Source organism: Poecilia formosa, unplaced genomic scaffold (genome assembly GCF_000485575.1).
Source record: "Poecilia formosa unplaced genomic scaffold, Poecilia_formosa-5.1.2 Scaffold65, whole genome shotgun sequence".
Lineage (NCBI taxonomy): Eukaryota > Metazoa > Chordata > Actinopteri > Cyprinodontiformes > Poeciliidae > Poecilia > Poecilia formosa.
In genome coordinates this window covers 687,559-700,046 of record NW_006800004.1, presented here as the reverse complement: position 1 = coordinate 700,046, position 12,488 = coordinate 687,559, and the positions used below count along the sequence as shown (strand labels likewise).

The following is a 12,488-nucleotide window of genomic DNA, read 5'->3' as shown; positions in this document are numbered from 1 at the left end:
ACATGGAACTAGCATCACACACAACACTGTGGCAAAAGTTATTTGCAAGTTTAAGAAAACTGGAAATGTTGCAGATCACAGAGTGGTCCAAGACGTGCAGCAATTACAGAGTCACATAAAAAATGTTGTCCAATATCAAATGTTAATTTTTTCTATGTATGAAAACTTATGGCCCACCCTATGCATACACCATGGTGTTTGCTTCATGCAGTAAAGCCGATGAACTGCTCTAAAATGTGTGTAGATAATGTTTGTTCTTTATTAAATGTGATTGTTTTTAAACTGGCATACTGAGTTATTTGTGTGAATCGTTTCTGTTTGAATATTTATGACATTATTTTTTCAAAGTTTTATAGGGTGAGAGAACAAGGACAAAACGGCTTTTATTGCATTTCATGTTCAATGCTCTTAATGCACATGCCAAATAAATGTGTACTTATTAACTAAGTGCTCACATAATGAAATATTACCTTGATTAAGACCATATCCTTTCATTTACATTTAAGAATGACTTGCATAAAACAAGCTTGTATATCTTTTTGAACAATTACTTTACTCCTAAAGTCAGTGTTTGTCGTTTCTTATTTTAGCTGGACTAAAATATTTGCACTAGAAATTAGATCAAAAATACTTAAGGTTTTCTGTTAGTGAGCAGATCTTGAGCCTTATGTGGTTTACCCTGTTTTTGGTCTTTGAGTCAGCAGTCTTCCCCATTCAGTACCATAAATATTGTTTATTAAAAATGCATTTTAGTTTATTTGTTTTATAGTGAAATATTTTTACTCTCTGAGAAATAGATTTTTTCTTGAATTGGCTTCAAACAATGACCTTCAAAACTATATGTAAATAGTCTATATGTAAATAAATATTTAACTTTTATTGTAAGAAATGTACTTTTTTCATGATATTCACAGTTACTGAGATGCACCACCTTTTGAAGGCATTTGGTTGCATTTGATCTTAAGGGTATTAAAGTAAAAAACATTAAACATTAAAACATTTCCTTCCACTTGGCAACTATTTGCTACTAATCACAATAAAACTCATTAAATTTGCTAAATGTAGTTCCTCTGAAAATAAATGTTGTTAAGTTCAAACTATATTTCATGTCTATTTTATCATTGTCCTAAGGTAAAAAAGTGATTTTGAATGCGACCTGAACCGAAGTCCAGAAATGGATGGAGCAAATTCTGCTTTCCTTTCAGCCTCTGTGATTGCCTGCTGCTGTAATTGTGCCACTGTGTTGAGGTCCAGGAGCTTTTGTGAAAGAATGAACTAATGGGAAACAAGCCCATTTCCATTCTGTGACATTAATAATTTGCCAAGCCAAGAATAGTTTCATTTTTTTTTTTCTTAAATGGGTGTCTTGAATGACACGCACAAAGAAAGGAACCAGCGGGAGGGAGGTGGCTCAGCGATGGAGACGGGAGTGGATCTGGGTATTTGAGTTGCTGAGAAACTGGACGGCTGGGGATGTGAGGGAAAGGCATAAATATGCATCATATGTGATATCTTTGTAGAGGAGTATTCACGTTGGATGTAAGCCGACTCCCTCCTCCCCACACGCCCCCTTTTTGTCCCTCCTCCGTTGTCTTTATTTTTCTTCTTAGCCGATTTCTGTTTTCATACTACAGATAGGCGCATGAAGCCAGGAGAACAGCAGTCAGCCGGCGCTGTCAGTGTCCAGAACATCAGAACCAATATCAGCTCTCCCCAAATTAATTAGCAGCTCTCTTCCTGGCCTGTTTCAGTAATAAGTCTCTGAGGGAGTCCAGTGATAGACTACACTGTATCCTCCATACCCCCATCTCCTCCCAGCTGTAGTCATTCAGCATTGAATGCAACCCACCTCCACTATGTTGCTGCCCCCATGCTGTATGAGGAGAGAGAGTGTCCCTGTAAAACAATCACTCCCTCAATTGGCTTTGTGTCAAACAGAATGAAGCCATGTTCCATAATGGGAGCTGGACCGCAGTAAGCCACCACATGCCATGCACCGGCAGGATGTAATGACTTGTGTGTGATTTGGAGATCAGCTGATGTGCAGGTACAACACGTCTCATGGTGCAGTGGTGGGGAGACTGATCAGTCATGCTCCTGGAGTCCAGCCCAACATGCCAGTCAATACGAACAGAGCAGGGCTGCTCAAACTGCAGCTGAGCTTTGTGAGCCAGGTGTCCAACAATTTGAGAACTAAATGATTGGACACTTTCCACAGCTATGAGTGAACTTGCAAGCTGCTGACCTAAAAAAAAAGTCTGCTGTGCAAGCTTCAAAGGTGAAGGAAAGGTTTGCTGAGAATTACAAAATTGAAAATAAGCTAAGGTTTCAGCTTTCTTGCATAATTCTGCTCAATTCTAATTTCCCTTCAGTGTTCCATCTGGAATTCTAGTCAGTGAGTTTGATTTCTCTGGTTAAATTTCAACCAGACCAATCAGCGAACAGCAAGAGTTGTGAACGAAGACATCGATGATGTCTGCCATGAAAGGCTGGTTATAGTTTGGTAACGGTAACGAAAGAAGTAAACAGAGCCATTCAGTCCATGTCGGCCACGCTTCCAAATATTGAGGAACTGAAGTTGGTGTAACAGGAATGTTTTAAGACATTTTATTGCTGGTAAAGATGGTCCTTCTCCCCACGGGGTGGTTTGCAATGCACATAATATCCAGTAAGTTTGACAGAGTAGCTGCCACATTACATGCATCACGGCCAAATGTTACTGATTGGGTAAGATCAGATTCAATTATTAAACTTAAACAGAGTCCACGGCTCCAGCAAGCAATATCATCAATATCACACAGCAACTTAAATCTGGTTTTGACTTTCTGATGCACTTATTTTCCATGTTCAGTGCGTGCATTGACTAAACGCAATGTGTGCTTATATGTTATGTTATAAATCAAATAAATGCAGCTTTCATCCGTTTGCTGCCAAATTATATCAATCTGTCCCTCCAGTTTCTTGAGAATTATTGTGAAAGTTCATGCAAGATCAACAAATCCCTGCACTTTTTTGAGTCGATACATAATTGGAAGCATCTCTCCGATTTTTCTCAAAAATTGTCAAACACTTGTACTAAACAGCTGCCTCAGCCATAATTGATGTCCATGATCTATGCAGTGAATAATTAAAAGTAGCATTTACCATCATAAATTAGTGCAAATTTTTCCAAATTAATAAACACTTTCAGCTTTATTACATAAAATTACAAAAAGTACCACAAAATTATGGAGGGACTCAAAAGATGTTTAGTAATATTTCATTTTAAGAATTCATTGATATTTTAACAATTTCTGAACAAGTTTTATTGATACATTTTGGCACAACCAGCCCTAAGGGCATTCATGATCTTGATTCGGCCCAAAATGAAAAGGAGTCTAAATTAACCATCAGCAATAATTAATGGGAAATACTAAATATTAATATTAGTAAACAATTAAGCAGGGGATTTCCCTTTCTGCCTAAGCTGTTGACAAAGGGACTCTACTGGCAGTACGGGAGGAGCTGTGCCTCACTCTAATCCACATGTAGCAGTGGCAAGGATTTCCAATACTCCATAAATTCAGGGCTTATCTCCAGACAGTGACTAGTAAATGGTAAGCAATGCTATCAATCATGGAGCTCCCTGCTGTGTGATTCATAGTAATGTGTTTCCATTTAAAATCCCCCTGGGGCTGGAGGAGAGTAGAGAGAAGAGAGAGGAGAACAGCAAGTCTCCAGGCATCAAATTCCCCACAACAATCAATATGTGGAGCTCAAACAGCCCATGCCTTAGTCAGCCCTGGGAAAATAAATGTATTAAGGTAAGGAAAATGCATTAAAGAGGAAGGGAAATGTGCTACAGTGAAAGGAGAATAATCACGAATGGAGTATCAAAGCAAAGGCAAGGGACTAAAAAAGATGTATGGCTGCTTGTAAGCAAGGCCTGAATGGAGCAGCTACAGTGCCAGACGCATTAGTTAAAAGGCAGCAGAACTGAGATATGTTGTGAAGCAAAAAGCAAAGGAAACAGACAGCGAGATAACAGTGGCAGTGGATAGAGATGGCACTGAATCTTAAAGACTTGAACAGCACCAGAATAAAAAAGGCTGTGTATGTGTATGCATTGGTGTGAACTGTGTGGGGTAGAGATGGACCAGCCAATAGGAGGTTACCCAAATGGCCGGTATAGTTGGAATGTGTGGTTTTCTTTTTATTTTATTTTTTATTATTCCATAAAGTGCAGCAGCACAGCCGCTCTCATGGTGCAGTGAAACGTCAGACTGGGTCAGCCTGATGGTTTGAATACCAACGGGGAGATGCATGTGGTTCCTCTCAATCTGGAAAAGAAAAGAGCGAAAGAAAGGGGAGTGTGTTCAATTAGTCAGCTTGCCAAAAAGAAAGAGGGAAGAGGGACTTAAAGACTGGAGATGCGACAGTGAAGCATCTATAAGAAGAGACAGAGCAGACTGGACTTGTTGAGGGAGCTAAGACGACTGAAACCTCTGGAGATGATGATGTAAAGAATGATTTTTCATTAAAATCAAGAAAATTATGGACAACACTGACCATCCTCTTCATGAGACTGTCTTAGATTAACAGAGTCAGAGGCTTTTTGAAATTCACTGCAATACAGACTGGTACAGGAGATCTTTCCTGCCAACAGCCATCACCATCTATAATAACTGATGAATTTGAATTAATATGAGTTACAACAACATTCCCTTTGGGAACAGTAAAGTATTTCTGAATTTGAATCTTCTGTCTATGTATGGCAGGACCTCCCTTTAATGCAGCACCATTACACCTGGATCACCAACCCAACAGAGACACAAGAGCTTTGATCCTTTTTTCTGCTAACCTTCTGATCGGGAAGAAGATTTGTTTCAAAACCTTCAAAGCCGCTCTCATGGTTCTCACTGGAGAACTTGTAGAAAGCAGTCTGCATACCCTGTGTTCTTGCGTTTCCATAGAGACGTCAGAAGTTTCTTGATGCGTCTGTCTGTAGAGGCCCGCTGTGATGACCTCTCCATTTCTCCACCAGAACTTGTCTTGGTTTTCCAACACAAAGTCCTGGAACCCAGCTGGGACGTCAGACAACTTTACACCTGCTGCCTGAAAAGAACAAGTTTTCCCTCTTCCATCAATTTTTAGATTTTTAGACATTGCTTTGACCAGATTGATGCTCGATTCAAAGTGAGACCATTCCATAATCTGGGCTGAATTACATGCAAGTTTATTTAGCAGATTATTCATCAGCTATTACTGAAGCACAAATAAGTAGATTCAGTATAACAGTTGATCATTTACAAAGATCTGTCTAATATGCATCAATAAAACTGAAATGTGACGAAATACAACAGGAATAAAAGATTAATGTTTTTAACAAAAATGAAAAAAAAATAAAAAATCAAACTAATGGGATCAATAGTTAGTAATCTCAGTCTACCTGATTCTATTTTATTTCCACTCAAAGCATCAAGGTTGGCACTGGAAGCTGCTACAGCAGGAACAAGCACATTGAAGTCACTGGCTTACTTTAGGTTAGCACAGTTCTCTGAAACACACAGTAAACAGCACAGGAACTGAAGACCCATGTTAGCTTTGCCACTGTAAAAACGACAAAAAATCTCTCTCTGCTGGGCATTTTATCAACAAGACATTATGCTACTGCAATAAAAAATGAATTTATTTTAAGGAAGTGTTTAACATCTTTACTAGGGGTGCCAGTGAACATGGCCGACTCTGTAATCTGCAGTCGTAAGTTTCTCCTTAAAGGGCTGGTATCAATAAAACTAATGATTTTGACCTACTAGTTATTTTTATTAGCCTTTAAGTTATTGCTTTTCAACTCTTAATATGCTACAGGGAGCTGAGCTGCTTTTTTCAGCTTACAAAGCATTTGTGTTTCTGGTAGCCCTGATTTGAAGTAGCTGTGTGCAGAAAGAGTGGAATTCAGATAGTTGGAATTAATTATGAATAATAAACATGCTCCAGCCCTATACAATAGATGAATGCTTATTGCAGATGGCATCAGAGCAGAAGAGAGCCAGGCAAAATCATATTTTAAAATTAGAGGCCATCTATTTTTGTGTGCAGCTACACATAATCTCAGTCTTTATCCATTTGCTAAATCAAGAAGATTTTCTATTGTATAGCATTCAAAATATAATAAATAATGCCGTTACGACTTTTTAAAGATTTGTTTCAATTTAATTTCTCGGCATCAGAACAACGGCAGAAAGCAGCAATTTAATCTCTAGCCTTTCACAAATTGATATTCTTGTTCATAGTTTTATTTCCTGGTCACATAAGGGATTAGACAATGTAGCTCCATTACCATGGGAGGTTGGCTCTTTGGCGTACTTCTGCATATTTTAATGCAGAATGCTGAGAAACTGGAGAGAAAATGCTGCTCTACTCATCTGGAGAAGTCGGACTTAACCTGGAGAAACTGTCTGCTGTAAAAACATCCTACGCCAAGCTACAACATCGTATTTTTCATCACTGGAGTCATGACTGCTGATCCATTAATTCCCATAACCCTCGGCTGCAATACTTCAAAATAGAATAGATTATATGAAAAATAAATTTATTGGCAACCTCTCAAATGTAATTACTTGATCATCAATGAGCAAATCATCAAAAAATATTTGCTTCTTCTAAACCTTCGACTTGCACGATGGACCCTGACCCAGCCAAATTACTTAAAGTGTTCTCTTTGACTACTGATCCAATTTTATATACGATTAATCTCTAGTAAATGGACACATACTGCCAAATTTGTACAAAATCTTTACCATCAGGAAGTCCACAAAGTACAATTTAAAAAGCTTTCAGCTGATCCATAATCCTGCAGCAAGACTTTGGATGGATATTCAAGAGAGATCATATTTCTTCTATTATAGTGTCTCTTAACTGGTTCCCTGTTAAATCCAGGATAGAATTTAAGATTCTCCTTCTCACATCTAAAGCCCTTAATGATCAGCTCCATCATATGATACAGACACTTTGCTCTCAGACTGCAGAGCTGAGGTTATCCTGAGCCAGTGCTGTAGTTATGCTGCTACAGGCTCAAGCTGCTGAAGGGCAAACTGAACACTTTTCCTCACTTTGCTACTTTCTTCTTCTCTTCTGTTTTTTTCATTTTTTGTTGTTTTTTGTGTTGTTTTCTTGTTTTTTTTTTTTTTCTTTTTTTCTTCTGTTGTGTTCTTTTTTTTTGTTGTTCTTTCTTGCTGGATGATATTGTCTGCTGTGATGCTGCTGTCATCTTTTTCTCGTTCTCCTTGTGTTGTTTTTTTTTTGTTTTTTCTTTTAGAGTGTTTTTCTATCTTTTTTTTTGTTGTTTTTTTTTTTTTTGTATATGTTGTTGTTGTGGTCATTGTTTTTTTTTTTTTTATTTAATAGACTTTTTGACATCCACTTTCATTTCAACTTGGAAGTTGAAGTGAACTTCTGAGACGAAAATATCAGAGCAGCGTAACACTATCAGTTTTAACACTGTTACTCTCTTCACTGTAAGCTGAATTAACCCAACATGCAAATATATTCTCTGGGATGTTGTGAATCATTGTTTATCATATAAATAATCATAATAGAAATGCTAAAATATAGGATGTAGTTTACATGAGAGGAAATTTGAATCCGTTAGTACACTGAAGTATATGTATGGATATTTGTGGAATAAACTCCTTCCTGCTCCTTTTAAAGATAATTTTATTGGATTTTTTTCAGTCATGTCCATGACTGGAAGTGGATTCTTGAGAAAGGTACAATTAGTAAAGTGCATGACTGACAGAATATGCTGTATTTGGAGATTAAAACTATTTTCGCTCCCCTTTCAGCAATGATAATATCTCCCATATTGTCCCCTGATCTCCATACCCCCAAGACCAGTTGGTTGGCATCTGGTCACGTTATTGGAAACTAAGTGACTAGTGACAAATGGGCAAGAACACTGCATAGGATAGATATGTTAAAGACTGTCACTGACTGAGTGAATAATTAAATAGTCTTTAAAGTGGTGACAAGCAAATAAAATCTACAGACAATAAAATACTAAAATTAGACCAAGAAGTTTTTAAGCGCAATTTTGGCATTCAATAATTACAATTAGAGCAATTCCTCACATAGTTTGAGGAGAACAGCTGTGTAGTCTGAAGAAGAATTGGATCAATGAATGTGATTAAAAAAGCCTTTAATTTGCTTGAAGGTCTGCAGATTGGATTTAGGAGAAATGAAAAAGGTCCTGATGGATTCAGATTGAACCTGTTCTACATGTGTGATAGAGTATTTAGATCACAGGAGATAAAATACAGTTGTTTTTATCAGCAGTAAGCCTTCCTAAAATAAAACCGGGGTCTATTCCAACTGCCTAGTCCTAAGCAGAGGTTAATATTAACTAATACTGCATCTAATGTAGGCAATTTTAGTTTCCCCATTGATTTTTAACCTTACTTTTAAATATTCAAAATGCAATTGTTGATTTCTCACTGGCATCACAAAACAAGGGGATCTAAGCAATGAATAATTAGAAAAGGGGTTGAACTAACAATATTATGGTAAGGTTACTGGATCACAATAGCACCTCTGAAGGTGTTTTTGTTAGAATCTATTATCGGGTCTGAAAAGGGGGCAAACCTTTCAGCTTACAACCCATTCCAGGTTATTTGCAATGATTTTACATTTTATCTGCTTGGTGAGATCCTCGTCTTCCACACACTGGGGCGATCTTCAGTCCACGGAGGTCCACGCAAACTCAAGGTGGATTCAACATGGATACGATCACTAAAAGGTCAATTTATTCCACCGTAAGCTGCTCAGTGGGAAACGGTGTTCACATCAAAGGGTTTTGTATGAGACTTTGAACAGATAAGGTTAAGAGCTGGTGCAAACAGCTGTGATGAAGCGCAGTGTGACTGTCACTCTCTGGTGCTCTGAGAGGGGTGAGGGTCTCAGAGCACCTCTCTCTGAGACCCTCTGAGGGTGTCAGAGAAGAAACTGGGATAGGCGCCTAGCTTGCACATCAAACTTCCTACTATCCATTCAAACTGAGAAATGAATCCAATCTGAAACCTCAACCATCCGAGGACGGTGCACAGTCCAGACAGATCTCATGATACCCTTCAGTATGTGGGAACCTTTGGGCTACTGGTCTGACAGAGTGAATATCACCATCAGGAAAAGTGAGTCAAAACCTACCACAGTGACTACTATGACCAATCAGACTGTCCTGTGTAAATAAGTAAATATTCTGGTGTCACATGACCAACTTCACACTTTAGAAATCTGTTTGAGCAGAGTAGAAGTGAGAAAGAATGGAAAAGTGTGAGACTTGTGTCATGTGTGAGAGGTGGCAGTGCACACCACTAGCTAACGGAGGTGCAGAAAAAAACAAAAGATTCCATAGAAAATTGCAATTCTTAGTCCTGGGAATTCTGAATCGATTCAAAATGCTCAAAAAACTATTTTAAAATGTCTAAGTTGAACGTCTTTGCCGTTCCTATTTGTAAGTACGCTGCATATCACATTTTATTTTATGTACAAACGTATTTTTGTTTAACTATAAACTGATGGAATTTGATACAGTATAGAATCTTATAGAATTGTTTTAAATAAATGGTTGATTTGTTTACGCTGACTTTTCCTTTTGTCAGTCACATCATTTAACTGAATCTGTAGATTCAGTTAAATTAATGATTTTTCTATTCAGAAAAATCTCTGAATAGAAAAATTGGTTTCCGAATCAAAAATTGTTTCTGAATCGAGTTGTGACTCTAAAAATTGAAATTAAGACACTGATAGATTCACATCTATGCTCGATAAATATAAATCTTTAGAAAAGTTAATTCTCTCACTGACAATAAAATACTCAATAGTACCTGATGAGTAGAAAAGTCAGTAAAAGTGACGCGTTGTGATTTGATTAGTTACATTATGTGGCACTACTCTAAACCAATTTTCTGACATGTTTTTATTAAAACACAAAAAGACCTTACAAACATGTCAACTACCAAACAATGTCTAAATGGAAAAGGTTGCCTTTCATTTAACTTTCGTTCTTTGGTAATTGCTTTCAGACATGAGGGAAATGAAGAATGAGTGACACTTGAACACAAAAGACCTTTTCCTTGTGCAAATGATCCATGTGGGCTTTGCCCTCACTCTGTACTTTCATTCAGTCAACACGGTCACAAAACTCATAAATATATTTTACCAATCCCCATTAGCAACGTATTGCACAAAACCGTTTGAATTACAATTTCAAATGATCTCCCCATCTCTTTCATAGGCCTACAATGTGAATGATATATTCTTTGCAGGACAATATATATATTTTGCCATCACACAATCTAGCCCTGCTGCCTCGTCGAACTTCAATTTGGACGGTCCGGGGAATGTGTTAAGAGGCCATGTAAAGAGAGATGGGAAAGATAAATGGACGGCTACTGTCATTCTAAAGGCAGATTTCTCATTATGGCCCAGTTAAATCAAACCAAGATGACAATTTAAGACTGATTAGGGCAACATATTAGAGCAGGAGGGAGATTTTGAAAGGGAGCCCAATCATAAAAATGTAAGAGGTGATGGATTAGCTACCATCAGGATAAACACAACCACTTCATGATAATGGGTTTTGAAGTGTCGTTCTTTTAAACAAAATTATTTCAACTGATATTTCATTTAAAAAAAGACTATGAATCATAGTCAGATTGTTTGCTGTCAAGAGAATAAATGTAAAAGCCTCCTCCCTAAGTGATGAGAGACTGGATAATTTGCCAAAGTTTCTGAGATAGAAATCAATGTTGCATTATTTATTTTTTACAAAGTGTGCCACAGTTTTGGGCTGCAGACAGCTTTCTGCATGTAGTCTTAAATTTCTGTAAAGGTTTGCATTTCAGGTTCCAGACTGTGAAAGGACCTCAACAATGTTGTACATCTGTGAATCATAAGTACTCAATCAGCTACAGTCAGAAACATGTATCCACTATACGACATGTTTTTTCCCTTACTGACATTAAATCGCAGTAAAAATCCACGCCACTTCAGCTCTGCCATTATAATTTCAGTTAAATTTGGATCAGGCCATTGTGATGGACACCCCCTTTGCCTTTATTCGTTGTGATTAAGTCACTTTGTAACAAAATTTTGGAGTATGCTCATAATTTACTGTCCATTTTGGAGACTTATTTGTACCCAAGCTTTAATGTAGTGGCTGAAGTCTTTCCTCATGATGCCATCTTTTTTGGAAATGGCACCAATCCCTCATGTTTCAAGAGATTCACCCAACATGATGCTGCCATCCCCGTATTTCACAGCTGGGATAGAGTTGTTGTTGCAGGATATAATTCTGATCAACTTAGTTTCATTTATTTGGATTATCTGTATTTGCATGTTTAAAATGTGTCACTAAGTTTTCTTTTGTGGAACAGGATAAGAACACTGACATTACCTGAACTGTCCATTTGGGGGATTCAAACTTTTCCTTTACTCAAGTAAATGCAGGAAAAACAATTTGGTTTTATGTGATCATTTTTCTTTTACCGCCTCCCTTTTTAAGGTAATTTATGGGATAAAATGTTGAAGAGAATGGCATATTTAAGTTTCTAAACCAGTATGTATGTGTTTGGGTCACATTCCACCCCATATTTGTGTGTTTGGTGCTTATGACTTATTTATGAAGTATTAAGCTAACATGTTTGCCAGTATTGCCATCTGCCAATTGTCCTGCTGTTGAACACATATGCCATGAATCACTGTCTCCTTTTAACTCAGATGTGGTGAATTAACCAAATAGAAACTTACAAAGTCATGATGTCAGTGCTTTCTTGAATTGTTTAAATGTATGGTAATCCTATATTTTAAAAGTTTGAATCTGTTAGAAGGCAATAAAAACTATCCATTATTCTGGCATGTAGCAAATTGAGATAATTTTGGTAATCCAATCTAGTCAAATTTATTGTCTGACAGTAAGAATAATAAATGTCTGTTTTTAAACAGTACAAGTTAACATGAGGTGTCAGTTGTATGTTGTCACTTGACTTGGCATATAAAGTCTACTGTTCATACTGAACTCATCTGGATAACCTTGGTTTTACAGCTGAAATGTTATACCACACATAAATATTCATTCATTTCCTGTGTTTTACAATCCCAGCAAGACAGAATAAAGATGGAATAAATCAAGCAGATCCTGTCTCTTTAGAGGATGTGCTATGACAGTGCATGCCAAGAACATTGTTAAATTTTGTGCAGAAAGCACCAGACTGTGTCAGAACAACCACAAAACAACCCCAAGCTTCCCTGCACATCCAATTCTCTCGGATATGAACAAGACTGACGCACTGAGAAAAAAGACGGGGCAAGACACATTTAAGGGTGTGTTATTTACCACTTTCTCTTTTAAATATTACTTGGGTGTACATATGTACATATATTTGAGCCATTTGACAAAACTTTAACATTTGTTGGCCAATCATTAAACCCTGCTGAAATGTCACCAATATCAC

The 12,488-nt window shown here is 37.3% G+C and overlaps 1 protein-coding gene across 1 annotated transcript in view; it reads right to left on the bottom strand.

The window, feature by feature from the left end:
- The window catches only part of naaladl2 (N-acetylated alpha-linked acidic dipeptidase like 2), a 393,728-nt gene that overhangs the window by 368,817 nt on the left and 12,423 nt on the right, over nt 1-12,488 (bottom strand). The gene's annotated exons all lie outside the window — the stretch shown is intronic.